Raw genomic sequence first — 21,053 nt, 5'->3', positions numbered from 1 at the left:
AACTATAAGAAATAAGATTCCACCTAAACATTAGGAAGAACTTCCTGACAGTAAGAGCTTTTCGGCAGTGGAATTTGCTGCCAAGGAGTGTGGTGGAGCCTCCTTCTTTGGAGGTCTTTAAGCAGAGACTTGACAGCCATCTGTCAGGAATGCTCTGATGGTGTTTCCTGCTTGGCAGGGGATTGGACTGGATGGCCTTTGTGGTCTCTTCCAACTCTATGTCATAGCTGCCAAGTTTTCCCTTTTCTCGCGAGGAAGCCTATTCAGCATAAGGAAAAATTCCTTAAAAAAAGGGATAACTTGGCAGCTATGCTCTATGATTCTATGATCAAGAACATTGGCTTTTTAAAATATCTTTTACTTTTCAAAGTGAATCTGGATGTGAAAAATGCCATATTGTTACCTACTCAGCAAGTTCTTTGAGAGAAGAACAGGCTAAGGAGTAAACGCTATGCAAATTCAGAGTGAAGTCCCTAAGCTGATTCAGTCCCTAAGCTGATTCAATGGTACACTTCCTTCCAACCACTCCTGCAGCCAAGCTGATGCCAACCATCTTGCTCTGCTTTCCTTTGAACCACATCAGCGAGGCCAAGAGGGGATCTTGTCCTCTGGGCTGCCCAGGACCTCCAGACACACTGCCAAGGCTTGCACCCTGGAGAGGTTATTTTGGTGCTGCTAATGCAGCAAAGGCTACACAGGAGGCAGGAGTTATGAGTTACTGGCCTCTGCAGCCACTGTGATTCTCTAGCAGTTTGATTTCACCCCTGGAGGCAACTCCATTGTCTCCCAATGCAGATGGATACCAACAACAAGGTCCTTATCTTGGGCTCAAGCCAAGAGACCCAATAGGTTAAACCTTGCTCACCTGAGGACAAGAAAGATAGACCACCAGTAACTCACCACCTGTGTGTCAGCCACCAGAGGGCGACAGCACTACATTAACCCAGTGGCAAGAGATGTTCCAACTTGGACCCTTGCTCCATTCCAGCTCTTCTCAGCACTCCCCTGGTGGGCACCCAAACAGACAGCTACCAGGTGTCAAGAAGCTGTGGAGTCTTGTAAACTTTCTGGAATAGCCAATAACTAGTAACTTTTAAAGTGGCTGACCAGATGGTATCACATTTATGGATGATTGATCTGGAATAGATCCCAGTCACATTCTTGCATTGGTTCCCCATGGGACTCCTGCCTTTCTGTAACTAGGATTAGGGCCGACCCTACCATTAAGGTAAATGCCTCAGGTGGCAGATGTTGTGGGGGGGGGGCAGGCAGCACCAGCAGCTCCCCGGCTCTTCTTCCTGTGGCCATCCTTGACATTCTAGACACCTTCCAGATATTGGGATGACCACCACATGTTGCGAAGTGTCCGTGCTTGTGGCACTGTGTGTGGGGTGCAACATATCCCCTCTCACATGGCCAAGTTAGTCTCATGTGGAACTTAGGAAGATGCATTGCACAGAGTCAAACCATTGGTACACCTGTTGTCTGCATGGAGTGCTCTTGTCCAGCCCTACCTGGAAATGCCAAGGGTGGGCCTTCTGAATGCAAGGCGGGTGCTCTACCTGTGAGCAACTTTCCTAAGCAGCGTTTTCTGATTCTGCTTTGCCTGTTTGAACATCTCAACAACCTACAGCTTGCTCAAACCAGGGAGGGAGATAATCGGAGTGCAGGAAACCTCCTTATATTGAGTCAGACCATTGGTCCATCTCACTCAGTACTGCCTATGCTCACTGGCAGCAACACTTTGGGGTTTCAGGCAGGGGACATGTCCAGTCCAGGCCTACCTGGAGATGCTGCAGGGAACTGAACTTGGGACCGTCTGCGGCAAAGCAGGTGCTCTCCCACTGAGTCCCCATGTTTCCTGCACAGAACCAGAGTCTGTACCCTTCTGAGGGGCTGGGGATGCCACAGAGTCAAAGGCAGAGCCAGCACATCCTGTCCTGCATGGGCGACTCACCTCCAAGGCTGGGGGGGGGGGGGCTCTGGGAGAAGGGGGAGCAGCCTCAGAGTTCCACAGCAGGAAGTTGAACTTGTTTGCCCTCTAACCACCCCACCCCTCGGTACCAGTATGAATCGCTTGTGCAACCATGGGACGCAGGGGGAATGGGGGAAGAGTCATAGGCCGAGCCTAAAAGCGGGAGGTGTCTCTGGGCGGTGGGCGAGACTGTCAGGAATTGTGCTCCAGGTAAGCTGCAAAAAGGAATAGGATGCTCTGAAGGGGGTATCTCGGGAGGGGGAGATGCCCAGATGACCCTCCTCTGCTATAAACAAGCCTCTCCCCCCGCAAGGTTGAGTTGCAAAAAGAGGGGGCCCCTTTTTTGGGGAGAGGGAGGTGGTCCCCCCTTGCATCATCGGGCAGCGGCAATGAAGGGGTTACCGGCCCAGCAGCCCCTTCTCCTCCTCGCCCCTCTCTCCGCCGTGCACGCGCGCCCCCTCGCACCCGCGTGCACCGCTCGGGCGCGCTCTCGGGACCGGCTAGGCGAAGAGGCGAGAACCAAAAGACGCCGACGACGAGGCGCCTGGCGAGGGGAGGCAGGCGCGTGCGGGGCGGGGACTTTGGAGGCGCTGACGGCGGCCGTTGCAGGAGCCCTCCCGCGCCCGCCTAGCCGCCCCTTCTCCCGCGCCACCGCCAAGCCACCACCGCTCGCCACGGCTTGGACTGGACTAGCCCGGCATGGCTGCCGCCGTGGGATACCCCGCTCTACTGCCTCCTTCTCCTCGCCCCAGCCCAGCGCAGCAGGAGCGCGTCGGGTGAGTGGCCGAGCAAGGAGGGAGGGAGGGAGATGCACCGACCGACGGACGGACGGCAGGAGGACCGACAGGCAGAGCGACGGCTTCCCCCCACCCACTCACCCGCCCAGCGCCGCCGGGTGGGTTGCAGACAGCGGGAATCTCCCTCCGCAATCCTTCTCTCCGGCTGCAGCGGCAGCTTCGAGCGCTCTCCCCGCTTCCCGTCTCCATTTCAGGGGCGATGTCCGTCGGTCTGGGTGGAGGATGGGAGCAAGTGCGGGGGTGGTGGAGGGGGGGGGGCTTTTGCTGCTGCTGTGACCGGTCTCTGTGGCGTTGCCATGGAGACGGTGCGGAGGAGGATGGCATAGAGGAGATCCTTCCCCCTCATTCTTCTTTTTTTTTTTTTTATAAAAAAAGGCATAAGAGGTTGAAACGCGGGTGGGGGCGGTTTCCCCCTCCATCCAGGCGCGCGTCTCCATCACCTCTTCGCGCACCCTCCCCCCGCCCCTCCCCGAAATTTCTATAACCGGCGATGGTTGTCGGTGTGTCTGTGCCTTGGGGGCGCGTGACCGGGCGCTCGTTCCCTCACTCCCCGCCCCCTGTTGCCGAGGAAGGGGTCTGGGTGGGTGGGCGGCATCAAGGTTTCAGCTTGCGGGGGAGGGGGAGCTTGGCGCGTGGGGTGGCCCCAATCCGCCATGATTATGGCTGGAGGGCCTGCCCACGAGGGTGCACAGCCTCCCCTGCGCGTCCCCGTCGCGCGCCATCCCTCCCTTCTCCTTGGGGAGCCCCGACAGCAGGCCTCGTCACCCCTCCTCCTGCCGCGGCGGGCGAGACCTGCTGGGACGCTGCTTTCCGGCCCTTTGGCCTCGATCTTGGGGTACGGAGGGCCTCGGGGCAAGCGGGCAGACTAATGGGGGTGGGGTGCGGACTCGGGGCCCAAAGCTGGCAGACAGGGCCCTCAGGAAGCGGCGGCCTGCTCGGCCCCCCCCCCCCCCAAATCTCCGGAAGGCTAGAGAGTATGTACTGTAGTTGCCTTTCCCTATAGAGGCAAGAGTAGCATTGGTGGTGTCCCTAGGGGAGTGTGGCCATTGGATTGTGCATCAGTTCCAAGGTTGGTCCAGGCACTCCTTTGGCAGGCAGAAGCCTCCCCCTGCAGTGGTGCGGGCGGGCGTAGGAGAGCCAGGGGCCCGTGAGCATGTGCAGAGAGTGCCTTTCTCATTTGCTCCCTCTTGGCTGCCTTTGGGAGCCTTCAAGGTCCTATCCTGGTTGAGGTACTTAGGTACCCCTGCCTCCATTTGTGCGTGTGTTGGTGCAGAGGAGCACACCCTCCCCTCACCTGGTGGGTGAGGAGAGAAGGAGCTGCAGAAGGGAAGCCTGCAGTGCTGGGCTTCTGTAGAGAAAGAGCGATGGGCTGCAGCAGGGGCATCTCCTTCTTGCAGCTGAGCCATGTGAGCCCGACTCTGCCGATCATCCTTTTGCAGCCTGGTGCCCTTCTGTGCCACCCAGGACATGCTGGCTGGGGCAGCTGCAAGCTGTAGTTCAAAACACCTGGAGGGCACCTGACTGGCCCTCCTTCCGGCCTAGTTTCCATGGTTACACAACTCACTCCCTCGAGGAGAGGGCAGAAAACTTTGCAGCCCTTCCAACTGGCTGTTTCAGTCTCCTAGATGTCAGCGCTGGAGACCTTTCTCAGGAGTGAAACTGAAGGGAAGACCAGATATGAGTAGCTGTAGCAGTTACTCTTGGCTTCATGCTTGCCAGCACACTGTGGTGTATGTTAAGATATGCTCCAGTGTGCTGTAGAATTAGGTCGGTGTCTCTCTCCTCCCGAGGGACTAGTAACTTCGATTTGATTCTCCACGTGTTTGTCAGAAAAGGGCTTGTTCCGCTTGGGTAGAGCTTCTTGCTGAGACTCTCTGGAAGCAAGGATGAGGGAAGGCTGGCTGGACGAGGGGGCTCCTGCCACTCTGTCTTAGAGCTGTGTGGGCATAGCCGGTGAACTAGGACTTGCTGAAGTTTCCTGGCTGCCTCTCTGCCAGGATACCAGGGGAGGGGGGAGTGATGGCCACCAGTCTGGATGTTGCAATGCCGGAATATGCAGTTGTCCGATATGGGGATCGAACCTGCAACCTTGGTGTTATCAGCACCATGCTCTAACCAACTGAAGTAAAATAAAAAAATTCCTTCAGTAGCACCTTAAAGACCAACTAAGTTTTTATTTTGGTATGAGCTTTCGTGTGCATGCACACTTCTTCTGAAGAAGTGTGCATGCACACGAAAGCTCATACCAAAATAAAAACTTAGTTGGTCTTTAAGGTGCTACTGAAGGAATTTTTTTATTTTACTTCGATCCAGACCAACACGGCTACCTACCTGTAACCTAACCAACTGAGTTATCCAAAAACTTAGGTCCGGGATACCTCATATATCATAGAATCATAGAATTGTAGAGTTGGATGGGACCCTGAGGATTGTCTGTTGGAGTGGAGAGGCCTTTGTCCTAATCCAGCATCAAGTCCTTTTATTTACACGTGTGTGTGTACAAAATTTACTCCTTTTTTAAGGGTGTTCCCATTTTCTAATTCCTTTTCCTTGTTCCAAACAAAATTCCTTTTCATTTTCCAAATGCAACTGGAGCAAAAGGAAAGGGCTGCAATCGGGAAGATTGTGAGTGTCTCCACTCTTCACTGTCAGCATAGCAGGCTGTGGGAAGGAGATTAAAGAGATTCTCCAGCTGCAGCCTGACTCCCTGCTCCATGGAAGTGAATAGAAGCTTAGGTCTAGTTCACATGTATGGATGAAAGAGACACGGTTGTCCTCATGCACACCCTGTTGCCACAAGGCTTTGCTGATGGCAGTGGGGATGGCAGTCACCACAAACCCCCTCCCCCATGGTTCCTGCTATAATAAGATGCCTCCTGTACTGGATTAGGCCAGCCCCAATGTTTGCATTGTGCTGGTGTTGTTCAGAAGCTGAGAACTAGATGTGGTTCAAGGCTCGGTAGTCCAAAACCTTGAGCAGTAACAGCATGTGCTAAGCCTAGGGCTTCATAGCCCTCGTCCAAGGATCTTTCCATGCAGGTAAGTGGCCAGGCTCACACAGAGGTTACTGTGAGGGTCAAAAGGCAACTAGCCAGTGCAAAAGGGCCTGAGTCAGGCCCTGGCAAACAGTGGTTAATATTGGGTTTGAGACTGCCAAACTCAAGCTTGGGATAAGCCTATAAATCATTCAATCCTTGAACTGTGGAGTTAGAAGGGACTACAAAGATCCTCTAGCCCAGGGGTGTCCAACTTCCAAGTCTGTGATCTACTCACAGTATTAAAAAACTGGCAATGATCTACCCATTGTCAGAGTTGTTGAGCTTTTTTTTTAGGAAGTCAAAGTTGTTGACACCTCCTGATCAACCAGTAGATCGTGATCCACCTATTGGACCGCCCTGCTCTCGTACAACCCATGAAACACGACCCTGACCCTCTTCCCACTGCAGGAGGTTGGACAGACCAGGCAGCGCCTCCTCCCTCCTGGCTTCTCCCCGTCCTGCCTAGAGGAGGGGGGGCTGGTTGAGCGCCATTTTAAGCAGCCCCTCTACGGAGCCAGCCCTTTTGCGCCTCTCATCGTCCCTCCGCCGCTGGCGCTCTGGTGCTCTGCTTACCCACGAGAAGCAGTGGCTGTGGCAGTGGTGGCCCCTGGGAAAGTTAGCGCAGGGGGTGGGAGTGGGGAGGACTACTTGCCCCCCTCACCTCTTCTTCCAGTCCCCACCCCTGTGCTGCTTCTCCGGTCCGCCACAAGGTCTGAGGGACAGTGGACTGGCCCACGGTTAAAAAAAATAGCCGACCCCTGGACTAGACAATCCTCAGGGCAGGGGGCAGAGGAAGGGGTGTGTGCTGGGTGAGGTCCGCCCCAGGTGTCACCAGTGACAAAATGCTGGGCGGTACTCTCCTGAGCTCTGCGCTGCCCAAATGATCCACCTGCTGCCTCCTCCCCCCCCCAGCTGTAGGGCAGCTAAGTGGTAGGAGGAAGGCCGACTCCAGAGGTCCTGTGGTGCGCCCCACCCCTATGGGCGGCTCACCCTGCTCAGTGCCAGATTTATGTATAAGCTAAACAAGCTATAGCTTAGGGCCCCCCAAAAAAACTAAAAAGAATTTCACTATTAATATACTTCTTAGTTGTATTTCAGTTCAACAATTACTTTGATAAAATACATATTTTGTTATGTGCAAATGGCTTTAGATACTTATCAGGTCCATAAATTACCATATAGAATATATTCAACAACAAAAAGTGACAATTTGTTGTTGACAAAGGACAGCTGGACATATAAAGGGCCTCATTACCTTCAGTAGCTTAGGGCCTCATCAAACGGAAATCCGGCCCTTCCCCCACCCCTATGGGCAGCTCGCCCCACCCCTGGGCACGCCGTCCTAGGTGCCCGAGCGGCTTCCTCCACTGCTTAGAGTCCCTTCCAACTACAATTCCAGGATTCTATGCTCTACTGACTGAGCTCTATATAGGAAGCTGCCTTATCCTGAGTCAGACCATTGGTCCATCTACCCCAGTATTGTCAACATTGACCGGCAGCGACTCTATGGGGTTTCAAGTGGTTGACATTCCCAGCCCTTCCTAGAGATGTCAGGGATTGAATCTGCGACATTGTGCATGCAAACAGGTGCTTTGCCTCTGAGCCACAGGCAATGAAGGATCCTCTCTAGTGCCCTGGCAGACAACCTTTTGGAAATGTGGAAAGAGTTCATCCTCTCCCTCTCCCTTTCTCATTGAAGCTGTTGGAAAGCCACAAATGACTACTGTCATACCTTGGTATGTGACTGCCTCAGTTTGCGACCCTTTTGGTTTCCTACCACCGCGGACCCGGAAGTATTTACATCCAGGTTCCATGGTGCTCGGATGTGTGGAAGCGATCTGAGCAATGTGTGTGCGCACAGAAGCACTGTCGGCGCTTCGCGCATGTGCAAAAGTGTGCATCGGGGAGCGACCGATTTGGGGAACGACTGGCTCCCCAGAACGGATTGCGGTTGCAAATCGAGGTATGACTATACTATAGTTGGGCAGGTTGGTTAGTATTTTTGGTTGGTCAGTGACTTTTGTATACTTGCTTAACTGGAATGTCTTGTTTTCTTTCACTTCCTCCAAACAAGATAAATTGGCAGCAGTAGGAATATTGCCATGAAAATGCTTAAGTTGTCTATCTCAGGAGATGATGGAGGAGTATGTCTTTGGGGGTGAAGTCAAGCTGTTGGAGAGTCACAGCGCCTGCTGTGGGAGAGACGTGTTTTGTTTCAGGTGGGGAAGATGAAGGTGAACTCTGCGCTCCTCCTATTAGTCCTTCCTCAGTCTGACTCAGTCTACATATGTTCAGAGGCAGTCAGGGAGTTGATGTCCTCTTCCCTACCATTCTCCATGTTGGCCTAAGGGCCACGTTCCCTTTGCCTTAACCTTCCAGGGGCTACATGCCAGCGGTAGGGAGGGCCAGAGGCAAAAGCGGGTGCAGAAGGCTAGTTTCTACACACACTCCTCTCTCTCTCTCTCTCTCTCTCTCTCTCTCTCTCTCTCTCTCTCACACACACACACACACACACACACACACACACACACACACACACAGAGTCTCATAAACTCTGGTATATAATTCAATTGCCAAGCGGCACCTTAAACCCTAGGCCACACAATGGAATGTCTAGGCACCTCCCCCCACAATGGAGTATATAATTATGATAAATGTCATTTCTATAGCGCTTTATATTTTAAAGAACAGATCTCAAAGTGGTTTGCAACACATTAAAGCATCAAATAAAATAATTTGGAATAAAATAAAGTCAAGCTTCAAGGAAAATATTTCAGATCCTTCTCTAAGTGACATTTTGCTTCCCCCTGTCACCAGCCTGGCACCCAGAGAGCTCCACATAGTCACAACTTGACCCACGTCAGTTGCAAAATGCACCCGGCACCTGGCTAGTTCCTAGCACTGCACACACCTGTCTTCTATCCAGGCAACTAAGTGATACAGTATGAACAGACTTCCAGGGCACATCTCTGGCCAGGGGAAAGCTCCCAAGAATCATACAGACCCAGGGAGGAATGTGGTCTGTGGACAAGTGGGAGGTGCACCTTTGAAAAGGCCCTGAGGACCTGATAGAGAGCCTTTTGGCCCCTGGGCCAGAGATTCCCCCCCCCCATGCATTGTTCTCTGCTGTCCCCAGCAGGTGATACACCACATGACTTCAAAGAGCCTTCTTCTCCTGAGTGTGTTTGTTGTATCAGTGCCATTTGAAGTTTCTCCTCCCAGCTGCAGTAGCAGGTTTGGAACCTTAGTAGAGCTGTAAGAAGGAGTCTGCATTTGGGGCCAGGTTATCTGGGTGGATGGCAGCCACAGCAGGAAGATGTGCATGATAATGCCAGACCGATTCCAACAGAAAAGCTTATTCTCTTGCTATCAGAGCAATACACACACACCCCTTTTAGGATAACCACAGCATCACAAAATAGTGTGCCAACTTCCAAGTTCTTCAGAACTGTTCCTCAGGCTAGATGGTAAACAAGTCAACCGCAGCAGGACAACCTTGGCCCATAAGGAAGATTCCAAAGTTCAGGGTTAGAGCAACCCCTTAGGGCTTAGGCCAACCAAGCTGCCACCAAAATGTCTTGGAATATGCAGCCTGCAGCTTCCATGGTCAGAGAAGGAAAGGCCCACCTTGGTTGGATAAACAAGTAGCACTCTCTGTGGATGTCATCTTATGGTAAGATTGTGCTTCAGGATGGTCTATTCTGACAGCCAGGGTTTCAAGCAGGCGAGAAGGGGAGGGGGGGGGCCATTTCCAGAAGGTCCCAGGCTCTATTCCTGGCATCTGCAGGTAGGGCTTGGAGAGACAAGAACCTGCCTTGTATTGAGTCAGACAATTGGTCTGCCTAGCTCTGTATTGTCTACACCAGGCACAGGGGCGTAGCCAGGATCAAAACTAGGGGGGGGGCAAGCCATGGCTGTTCAGGGGCGGGGCCAAGGCACGGAAGGGGAGGGGCCACGAAGTGGGCGGGGCTAAAGGGCCAGCGGGCCTGATGACATCGTGGCAGTGGCAGCAGCGGCCACCTTGTGCTTCTGGGGCTGGTAGCGTTGGCAGCTACCCTGCTTGGCTGGAGAGGACGGGAGGGTCGGGCAGGCGAGAGGGGGTGGCAGGGCGGGCGAGGGCGAGGCAAGACACGGCTGCAGCCACGACGGCTCCGAGGCGTTGCTGCATATCAGCATAATATTTCAACCATGGTTCAAGCCCCACCTTAGGAAAAAAATCCTGCATTGCAGGGGGTTGGACTAGATGACCCTTGTGGTCCCTTCCGACTACAATTCTATGATTCTATTGATATATTACCATAGCATATGCATCATTCTGCTTTCTTGAATTGTCCTACTCCTAGGCATAGCATCCAACTCCTAGAGGCCTAGGTGCCCCCCCCCCCCCAATTACTGGTAAATACCGTATTTGAAAGAGTCATCCCCCCATGTTGATGGGCTTTCTATGTGGGGCTTATCTGCCTCCCCCTGTATTTTATTAAGGATGGAAGAGGGAGGGAAGGAAGGAAGAAATAGAGAGAGAGATAACTCATATTTGTGGGTGTCTCTGGATGACGCTGTGATGCTGGAACTCTGCAGCAAGAGGACGGGAGGGTCGGGCAGGCGAGAGGGGGTGGCAGGGCGGGCGAGGGCGAGGCAAGGCATGGCCGCAGCCACGACAGTTCCGAGGCGTTGCTGCATATCAGCATAATATTTCAACCATGGTTCAAGCCCCACCTTAGGAAAAAAATCCTGCATTGCAGCGGGTTGGACTAGATGACCCTTGTGGTCCCTTCCGACTACAATTCTATGATTCTATTGATATATTACCATACCATATGCATCGTTCTGCTTTCTTGAATTGTCCTACTCCTAGGCATAGCAGCCAACTCCTAGAGGCCTAGGTGCCTTTCCCCCTCCCAATTACTGGTAAATACCGTATTTGAAAGAGTCATCCCCCCATGTTGATGGGCTTTCTATGTGGGGCTTATCTGCCCCCCCCCCCCCGTATTTTATTAAGGATGGAAGAGGGAGGGAAGGAAGGAAGAAACAGAGAGAGGGATAACTCATATTTGTGGGTGCCTCTGGGTGACGCTGTGATGCTGGAACTCTGCATGTACAGGAGCCTTGTAAGCAGCTTTCTCTCTGCTTGATTTACAGCAGGCACGTCCAACAGGTAGATTGTGATCTACCAGTAGATCACTGGATGTCTGTGGTAGATCACTGGTAGGTCACTGGCACCCCTAAAAAAAGCTCACCCAAAATTTTCCTCCTCCCTCAAAAAAGTTGAACTATGACCTGAAGCCCTAAACAAAAATGGGCCTCCCTCCTTCCTAAAAGAAGCTCAACAAGTTTGACCTAAACCCCAAAAAACAGGGCTTCCCTTCCTTTAAAAAAAACTCAACAGCTTTGACCTGAACCCCCCAAAAGGGGGTAGATCACCCCCAGTTTTAAACTCTGAGTAGATCAGAGTCTCTTGGGAGGTGGCCACCCCGATTTACAGTATACAGATGCAGGAGGAGGGGCAGACTGGAACACCAATGCTTTTTATAAACATCACTGTGTCTGTCAAAGCTACAGCCTCCCCCCTTTCTTATTCACTTCTTTTTAGCCTTGCAGAGCCACCTTAGTCAAATTGAATCCTCTGAGTCTGCACCCTCATTAAATCGCCAATAGAACTCTTAATGCTCCTGAATGCTCATTAACAACTCCCACTTAAGAACAATAGGGTGAAATGGTCAGCTATCGAATCTTGCCTGGGGATATATGCTCCATTGTCTTAACTGCTTAACTACTGGTAGCCACTTTGCTTTATTTATTTGATGTGTTTTTGTTACTGCTGTGTCCCCCCCCCCCAGCAAGCGGAGACTTAGCTGCTCTTGCTAAAGCAAAGCCCTTTCCACTTCAGTTTTTGGAGGGGAAAAGTGCTGGTTATGGTCTGTAAAATACATTATTTTTTTTGCTTCTAGGGGGGGGCAGCTGCCCCCTCCTGCCCCCCCTGCCTACACCCATGACCAGGCATGTCCAATAGGTAGTTCGTGATCTACCGGTAGATCACTGGATGTCTGTGGTAGATCACTGGCTTCCCTAAAAAAGGCTCACCCCAAAATTTCCTCCTCCCTTAAAAAAGGCTGAACAACTATGACCTGAAGCCCTAAAAAATGGGCCTCCCTCCCTCCTAAAAGAAGCTCAACAAGTTTGACCTGAACCCCCCCAAAGGGGGTAGATCACTGCTAGTTTTTAACTCTGTGAGTAGATCACAGTCTCTTGGGAGTTGGCCACCCCTGGTCTACACTGACTGCCAGAAACTCTCCAGTGTGCCAAGCAGGGTTGTCTCCCAGCTCCACATGGAGTTGCCATTGCGGATCAAACCAGGGACCTTCTGCATGCAAAGTAGGTGCTCTGCCACTGAGCCCCTCCCCCTCATGAGCAGCGAGCTCTTGTCATATATTGACTGATCCTGGTGGCTGCTCAGGGCCCTGCCCAGGATGCACCCAAAGAGTCTTCAGCTAAAGATCATAGCTTATTTCTCTGCCTCAGAGGAGCAAAGGCTTTGTAGGTGTGATGTAGAGGTTGCTTTAAGGTGCTCCTCATGATCACAGTTGCCACATGCAGAGATGGTTGTGCACCACTGCAAATGGTCCAAAAAGGGGGATTATTGTGGTGATGTGCTATTGTAAAGGTGTTTTCTCAGGGATGGTCCATTGCTCAGTGGTGAAGGACATGCCTCTCCAGTTAAAGCAGATCTGGAAGTGCCTCTTCTTTGCTTGAGACCTTGCTGGGCGGGGCAGGGGTGTGTGGTTTCTGCTGGCCAGAGTGTCCGGTAGCAAGCCAGCTGGGCCACTGGTTTCACTCATGCACTCAGATTACAGAGTCTGGGGTAATAAGCCCAGACTAACAGCTACCACAGGAGAATTTATGTAACTGCAGTGACTGAGAGCGTTCCTTCCCTCGTTCATTCTTTCATTGAAAGCATTCAGCTGGAAAAGCTGACACAGTGGCTTGCAAAGCAGTAAAATGACACAGAGCATGCCACCAAGCTTGCAGTGTAAAACAGACTTGACACAAAAGGAAAAACAGGATGAGGAGAGAAGAGGAAAGTGAGTTAAACTCAGGCACCACATGTTTGATGTTACAGGGTTCTTACAATGACCTGCTCAGATGGACAGTCTATTCACAGTTCAAAAAAACAGTTGTTCCTCTTTATTTTATACCCCACTTTTTACACAATATTTCTTCTCTAAACAGTTTACAATTAGGATACATCCTATTAGGAATTTGTGGAGGCGTACAAATGAGCTGATAATTTTTAGATTTAACTCTTTAGCAAAAAAAAAAGTATCTATCCCCACCTTGCTGACCTCCAGATGTGTTTTGGAATAAGCACTCTTGATCAGTACCAGCAATATTGTCCAAAACATCTGGAAGGTCCCATATTTGGGAAGGCAAAGTACTCTCCTCTTAGCTCTGCCCTCCAGTCCACAATGTAGGGGTGCTGCTGCTTGCCTACCCTATGTGATTGTTGTAAAGATTACTGAGAGCAACCAATGTTGGATAGCTCAGTCAGTAGAACATAATCTCAGTGTCGTGGGTTTGAGCCCCACATTGGGCAAAAGGATTCCTGCATTGCAGGGGGTTGGACTTGATGACCCTTGTGTTCCCTTCCAACTCTAGGATTCATTGTGTATGAAACATGCAGAAAAGTGTCACTGAAATGCAAAGTATGTCTGCTGCCACCTAAACCAGCCTCTGCCTCCAGGTGTGGAAACCCTTTGGCCCTCCAGATGTTGCTGAACTACAACTCCCATCAGCCTCAGCAAGCATGGCCTGTGGCCAGGGTGGGTGATGGGTGTTGCAGTTCAACAACACCCTGTGGGCCATAGGTTCCCCACACCTGATCTGTACAGGTGGCTGCCCCAGGTGGGCTGGCTGCTTGCTGGGGAGAGAGAGGCGGAAAGGGACTTAGATGTACTCAGTGACCAGCTTGTGTTGTGCACGGGGATGATTCGCTTGGCCCCCTGTGAAAAGAAAGACCCTGTTCGCGTACTAATCCGTTGACTCATGCATTTTGCATTAGCTCTCCCTTCTCTCATGCTTGACTCTGACACCAGGATTTGAGCCTTGGCAGGAGTTGGGATTTCATGGCCAAGAGTGGCACAGAGGCTGGAAGGAAAGAGGCTAGTGAGTGATGGAAGCCACCAGGCAGATTTGGCCACTGGGCAGCATTATCTGCAGCTTTGCAGATGTAAAGCCAGAAACACCCCCCCTTTTTTTTGCTGGAGGGAGAGATTTAAGCTGAGTTTCCCCAAGAATACAGATTCTGTGCCAGTTGCCCAACTTCCTTTGGCATATCAGAAGGACACTGAGTCCCATCCACATGTTGTTGTGCTAAGCTGATGCTTATCATCCACTGGCTGATGGCTCAAGGCTGGTCCAGACATGTCTCCCTGCTTCTCTTAATGAGTCTCAGCCGAAAGTGTGAACTGCTTCCTATTAAAGTGTGATGTGGACTTGGAATAAGGCATGCCTGGTCTCAGACTCTATGCAGAAAGACTGGAATTTAGGAGCCTGACCTACTGAGTCAGACCATTGGCTCAACACTGCCTACACTGACTGGCAGTGGCTCTCCAGGGTTTTAGGCAGGGGACATTTCCAGCTCTACCTGGAGATACCGGGGATTAGAGCTCAGACCTGAAACACGTCAAGCAGATGCTCTGCCACTGAGCACCTTCCCTAAGCAGTGGTTTCTGGAGGCAGAGAATGGTTTTAACCCTGCCTAACATCTCAACAAACTATAGTTTGTTCAAACATGGGAGGAAGAGAGTGGGAAGCTGCCTTATACTGCTTCTGGCCATCGGCCCATCTATCTCTGTACTGTTTACACTGGCTGGCAGCAGCTCTCAAGTCTTTCCTAGCCCTACCTGGAGATGCTGGAGATCGAGCTTAGGACCTTCGGTATGCAAAGCAGATGTCCCTGGCCCAAGGCCCTTTTATCCAGGGGTCAGCAAACTTTTTCAGCAGGGGGCCGGTCCACTGTCCCTCAGACCTATATATTTGGGGGGGGGGATGATGCAAGAGCACCACAAGCCCCGGTGGCTGCTTACCTGTGTCTTGCGAGCAGCAGGGGCTGGTGGCAGCGGCAGGACAATGAGCGGTGCGTGAAAGGGCTCCAAAGAGGGGCTGCTTAAAATGGCGGCTGCTCGAATGCTGCTACTGTTGCTGGCACCAACGAAGCCCAGCTCCCTCCCTCTTCTAGGCAGGGCAGGGAGAAGGCAGGAGGAGGGAGGGATGAGGTGCCGGCGCCGTGTGAGGGAGAGGGAGGGAGAGGGAAAGAACGCACACGCTTGTGATCCACGCGGCGATTCCCAAACCGTCAGCAGGCCAGATCCAGAAGGCAATTGGGCCTGATCCGGCCCATGGACCTTACTTTGCCTACCCATGCTTTTATCTGTTGCTGCACTTCCTTTGAAGAGCTGGCCTTCCTGCTGCCTGTGTGCCTTCTCATTGGCATACCTGCCAAGTCTCTCGCGGAGAAATCTGGCATCGGCAGTCGCGCGAAACTGGAAGTTGCGTAGACTCAACTTCCGGTGTCGCTTTGCCCATCTATGGGTACCGAAAATGGCCGGCGCTGGCACTGGAAGTCGCACCTACGCATGTCTGGAAGTGCGTAGACGCAACTTCTGGTGCTGGCCGGAAGTTGCGTCTACGCGGCTGCCGATCCCAGATATGCCCATATGGTGCCCATAGATGGGCAAAGCGGCAACAGAAAAATGGCCGCCGACAGGAACCAAAATAAGGGAGATTAACGGGAGAGGAGCTGAAACAGGAGACCGCCGGGAAACGGTAAGGAAAAACGGGGTTTTTCCAGGAAATACGGGGTACTTGGCAGCTATGCTCATTGCCTGGCTGCTTCGTCTGATCCTCTTCCCCATGCTAATTCCACTGCATCCGGGATGTTGAAAATCTTTCAGTCTGAAGGCCACCTTCCCTCTTGGGAAGCCACATGCCAGGGGCAGTCAGGGCTAGCGGCAAAGTGTATAAAGGAACCAATGCAATTCTGGCCTTTGTATATAGCCTACCCATACACCTCTATATCCTAGCAAAGCAAGAAGCATTTTTGGAGTTGAAGGGCACATACCAGTCCTGCAAAAAACATTTGGGGGGGGGGGTAGGAAGCAGGGACAGTGAAGCATATTACCTGAGAAGGTTCCCTGGGGCCAGGAAGGCCCCCACCCTTACTCTAAACCAAGGCTTCCCAAACTTGGGTCTCTAGTTGTTTATGGACTACAACTCCCATCATCTCCAGCTAGCAGGACCAGTGGTCAGGGATGATGGGAATTGTAGTCCCAAAACAGCTGGAGACCCCAATTTTGGGAAACATGGCTCTAAAGCATAAGGAGGCCTGCAGCACTGGCAGAGAATTGCCAGGAGCATTTCTTGCCCTCCAAGGGAATGAGAGAAAGTTCCTGAGTCCTGCGGAGCAGGTGAGGCAATGAGGCTTCAGCCCTTGCCCTGGCTACTGCAGGTCAACACGAGCATGCCTAAAAAACACAAAGAAAGATGGAAAGATGCCTTATGCAGAGTCAAACCTTTTGACCTGTCTCTCTCAGTATCTGCACGGACCAGTAGCAGCTCTCTGAAGTTTTGAGCAGGGGGCACCTGCAGCTCTACTGGGAGATGCCATCACAGATTGAGCTGAGCCTGGGACCTTCTGGGTGTGGAGCAGGTGCTCTGCCACTGAGCTATGGTCCTTCACCTAAAAAGAAAGTAAGATTCTAGTCCTCATGGTTCTGAGTGAAGAGCTGATTCATGGGAAGCTACCCATTGGTCCATCTAGCTCTGCATTGCCTATGCAAGTAGCCTTCAACCTTCTTGAACCCAGGGCCCACTTTTAAACCAAACATGCATGGGGGGGCATTTCTCAATCCTTTACCATATATTTGCATGGTGAAAATGCTGCTGCTGCTGCTGCTGCTGCAACCCACCTCAGACCAAGCCGTGGCCTACTGCCCTCCAGTTGTAGACTAGTGAGTGATCTCTGCTGACTGACAGCAGCTCTTGGGGCTTTCAGGCCAGGGCAACATTCCTGATCCTAACTGGAGATGTCAGGGATTGAACCTGGGACCTTCTGCATGTGAGGTGGGTTTTTCTGCAGCCATCCCCTAAAACAGATTTGCGACTCAGCCAGGTCTTTCTCTCCCCAGTAGCAGGTCAGCCAAGGCGTGCTTGTGGTTCAGAGGAAGGGGCACCACAGGTGGCAGAAAGGCTGGGCCTCCAGTGAGTATGTAGGCCAGCACCGCTCAAGAAAGCCTGATTCAGCCACCGCCACCACCCTCCCTCCAACCCACCTGGGCTATGTTCAAGGGTGCACAATTGTGAAATTCAATTTGTAGGCAACCTGTGGCTAGTGAAGACCAGGCCTCTTTCCCTGGGATTTTAAACCGAGTCTGGGCAGGTTGCTGGCTGCATGCTGTTATGAAAAATGTACCCCAAAATGCGTTGCCTTTTAAGAAGGACAGACGCGGGTCGGAAGCTCCAAAATTTGCACTAAGTTCAGCTCCGCCGGAAAAATGACAGAGACCACACGATGCTGTCAGGAAAAACAAACTGATCCCTTTATTGCAGAATGCAAAGCTAGAGCTGTAGGGTCCCTGCCTCTGGAAAGAAGGAAGGAACCCCGGGAAATGGTGAAGACCCTTTTTATGCCCTCCTGACCCTGCGTGAAAATCCCTGGACTGGGAGGGAGGGGAAGGACAAGGAGGATGGGTGGCGATCGGATTAGCTGGGTGGGGAGATGACTTTTCTTTCAGATGGCGGGATGTCAATTGCTCTTCTCCTGTCGCTGATGGTGCTCCCTGTTGTTTGGCAGGAGGGGCAATCAGTTGAGATGGGTGCAGAGGTGGGGCAGTTCCTGGCGATTTCCGTGGGGTGGAAGTCCGCCCGGCAGGTGTTTTCCTCCAGGCCATGGAAGGGTGGGCTACGTTGAAGATGGCAATTTATTTGAATAAAGTTGTTCCAGCTAATCCCTCTATTGTCCGTGTGTCCTTGAATGGGTATAGGGTGGTAGTAGGGCAAGGTTCAGGTGGGTTGGGATCATACAGGGTTCATACAGAAAATATACCTGGAAAACATACCTAATACAGGGATTTCTAATTAAAAGGTAGCAGTCCTGACATATACAGTTCTAAGATATAAAACAGCAATTCTAATACAGAGAGATACTAGCAATTCTAATACAGAGGCAGCGGATAGAGATTTCATGGTAAGAGAACATATAATAGGCTGTATTATTAACTTGAGTAGAAAAGTGTCACTTTGGATTTGGGCGGTTTCCCCCCCCCCCCCCCTTCTTCTGGAAACATTGTTTTGTTCTGGGCGGAGGGGAGGTGGAGAGGGGAAATGTGTGAGTTTATGCTAACTGTTGTGCATATGCAGATCTTTAAGCCTTCCTTCAGGCAGGGTCCCGTCCTAGCGGGAGGGGTGGGGAGACAGGGAAGATGGCATTGAACAGGATTCTGGGTATTGCAGATGTCAAATTCTGTCACCCCTCTCTGTTCATTAATAATGGTGTCCTGCAAACCCCCCCCCCCCCAATATGATTTTATAACAATGCGAAATGCAGCCTTGCTGCCTACGTCCCCCGGGGAGCCTTACGTCATGCTGGAGGAGCAGCAGCAGCAGCTACTGCTGCTGCTGCTGCAGGAACCTCTGGGAAGCCTTGAAGGGGAAGCTTGCTGCTGCTGTGGGTCTTTCCTTCCGCTAAGACGGTCAAGACTAGTGTCCTGCTGAGGCTGGGGGTTTCCTGCCACTTCCCCAATGGCTGCAGTGACTAATTTGAACACGAGGATGAAGCTCTTGGTTTCCTTTCATCATGCCCACATCTGACCACATTCGTCTCCCACGTTTGAGAAGTTGGACTGGCCCTCTCTGTCCACCAGGGCTCAAAAATTGCCATTCTTACTCTCCGTGGCTCCTCTCCTAATCACACAAAGGCCGTTTGGCTTTTATTGTTCTTTATCTGTTGGTGAGATCTTTGGAGATCTCTCAGGAGCAAAGGAAGCTACCTGATACTGAACCAGACCCATTGCTCCATCAATAACTAGGGGTGCATTGCAGTGATCAGGGCAGATTTCTCTGCACTACCTTTCTGCTAGAGCTAGTGCACAGCAATGGGCAAATGGTTTGAAGTGCTCGAGTGTCTTATTTCAGAGTGCTTTAACTTGTGTTTTCCTTGATGTTCCATCATGAGCAATAGCACTTGCACACCACACTCTTGAAACTGAAGTGTTCCTCAGGTTTGGAGCACACAGAATGACTCCTCCTCAGGGCTCTTGCCACAGGCTTCCTCTGGAATGACCCCGGGAGCCAATATTCAGTGGCTGACTCGCCTCCTCTCACTCTGGGTGTGAAGGCTTCTTTGCAGCAGCTATAAAGGCTCCCCTTTCATGCTGATTGGCATAGCTGCCAAGTTATCCCTTTTTTACAGGGATTTCCCCTTATGCTGAATAGGCTTCCTCGCGAGAAAAGGGAAAACTTGGCAGCTATGCTGATTGGACAGCTGTAGGGTGCTGGAGACGGTGCAGAAATAGGAACAGATCCACAACTCCCCATGACCCTGGGCCACTTCACCTCTGTTTGTGAGAAGGGTTCAAGGCCAGGTTTGGTTGTGCCTTGGAGCAGATGCAGTGTTCAACATATCCTTAGGCGTCAGTTGATAGTCGTGGGCCATTTAAGTAAGATTCCCTCATGGTTTGACTTACTAAGATGGGCTTTGCTTTACACTGAAGGTCTAACCCAAGCAGCATTTGCTTATTTCATGAGATTTATATCTTTTTGATTGGAATACCATGTTTCTCCGAAAATAAGACACTGTCTTATATTTATTTTTCCTCCAAAAAACACACTGTGGCTTATTTTCAGGGGATGTCTTATTATTTCCTCCTCCTCCTGCCACGGCCGGCATTGCTGCTGCGCCTATCACTATGTCTTATTTTTTGGGTATGGCTTATATTCCTTGAATGCTTAAAAATCCTGCTACGTCTTATTTTCGGAGAAACAGGTACTGTAAAATACCCAACAGGTAGGGAGAGACCCTCCCTGTACGATTTTCGGGGATTACTCCAGAGGGTGAGACCTGGGGTGGGGAACCTATTGGGCTTCTCCAGAAGCTTTTGGTCCTTGCAGCCAGCATGGCCAGTGATCAGCGATGATAGCACATGGGAGTTGTAGTCCAGCATCTAGGGAGCCAGAGTTTCCCCACCCCTAGCCTTAACCTTTGGGGTAATTCCTGAAAATCTTACAGAGAGAGTAGCTGAGGTTCTTCCCTGTGTTATGAAAAATGTACCCCAAAATGCGTTGCCTTTTAAGAAGGACAGACGCGGGTCGGAAGCTCCAAAATTTGCACTAAGTTCAGCTCCGCCGGGAAAATGACAGAGACCACACGATCCTGTCAGGAAAAACAAACTGATCCCTTTATTGCAGAATGCAAAGCTACAGCTGTAGGGTCCCTGCCTCTGGAAAGAAGGAAGGAACCCCGGGAAATGGTAAAGTCCCCTTATATACCCTCCTGTCCCTGCATGGAAATCTCTGTACTGGGAGGGAGGGGGAGACAAGGGCGACGGGTGGGGGATCGGATTAGCTGGGTGCGGAGATGACTTTTCCTTTCAGATGGAGAGATGTCAATCGCTCTTCTCCTGTCGCTGATGGTGCTCCCTGTTGTTTGGCAGGAAGGGCAATCAGTCGAGATGGGTGCAGAGGTGGGGCAGTTCCTGGCGATTTCCATGGGGTGGAAGTCCGCCCGGCAGTGTTTTCCTCCAGGCCATGGAAGGGTGGGCTACGTTGAGGATGGCAATTTATTTGAATAAAGTTGTTCCAGCTAATCCCTCTATTGTCCGTGTGTCCTTGAATGGGTATAGGGTGGTAGTAGGGCAAGGTTCAGGTGGGTTGGGATCATACAGGGTTCATACAGAAAATATACCTGGAAAACATACCTAATGCAGGGATTTCTAATTAAAAGGTAGCAGTCCTGACATATACAGTTCTAAGATATAAAACAGCAATTCTAATACAGAGGCAGCGGATAGAGATTTCATGGTAAGAGAATATATAATAGGCTGTATTATTAACTTGAGTAGAAAAGTTTAACTTTGGATTTGGGTGGTTTCTCCCCCCCCCCCTTCTTCTGGAAACATTGTTTTGTTCTGGGCGGAGGGGAGGTGGAGAGGGGAAATGTGTGAGTTTATGCTAACTGTTGTGCATATGCAG

At 51.4% G+C, this 21,053-nt stretch overlaps 1 protein-coding gene across 1 annotated transcript in view; it reads left to right on the top strand.

Moving 5' to 3' along the window:
• The first annotated feature begins 2,537 nt into the window (after nt 1-2,537).
• LOC118084298 (neuroligin-3) overlaps nt 2,538-21,053 on the top strand; it is a 50,452-nt gene continuing 31,936 nt past the window's right edge. Inside the window, exon 1 of the mRNA XM_060270032.1 lies at nt 2,538-2,751. The gene's annotated coding sequence lies outside the window, so the exon portion shown is untranslated. The remainder of the gene's footprint in view (nt 2,752-21,053) is intronic.

This window comes from Zootoca vivipara, chromosome W (genome assembly GCF_963506605.1).
Source record: "Zootoca vivipara chromosome W, rZooViv1.1, whole genome shotgun sequence".
Taxonomy (NCBI): Eukaryota; Metazoa; Chordata; class Lepidosauria; order Squamata; family Lacertidae; genus Zootoca; species Zootoca vivipara.
This window is presented reverse-complemented; position numbering and strand designations above follow the sequence as displayed.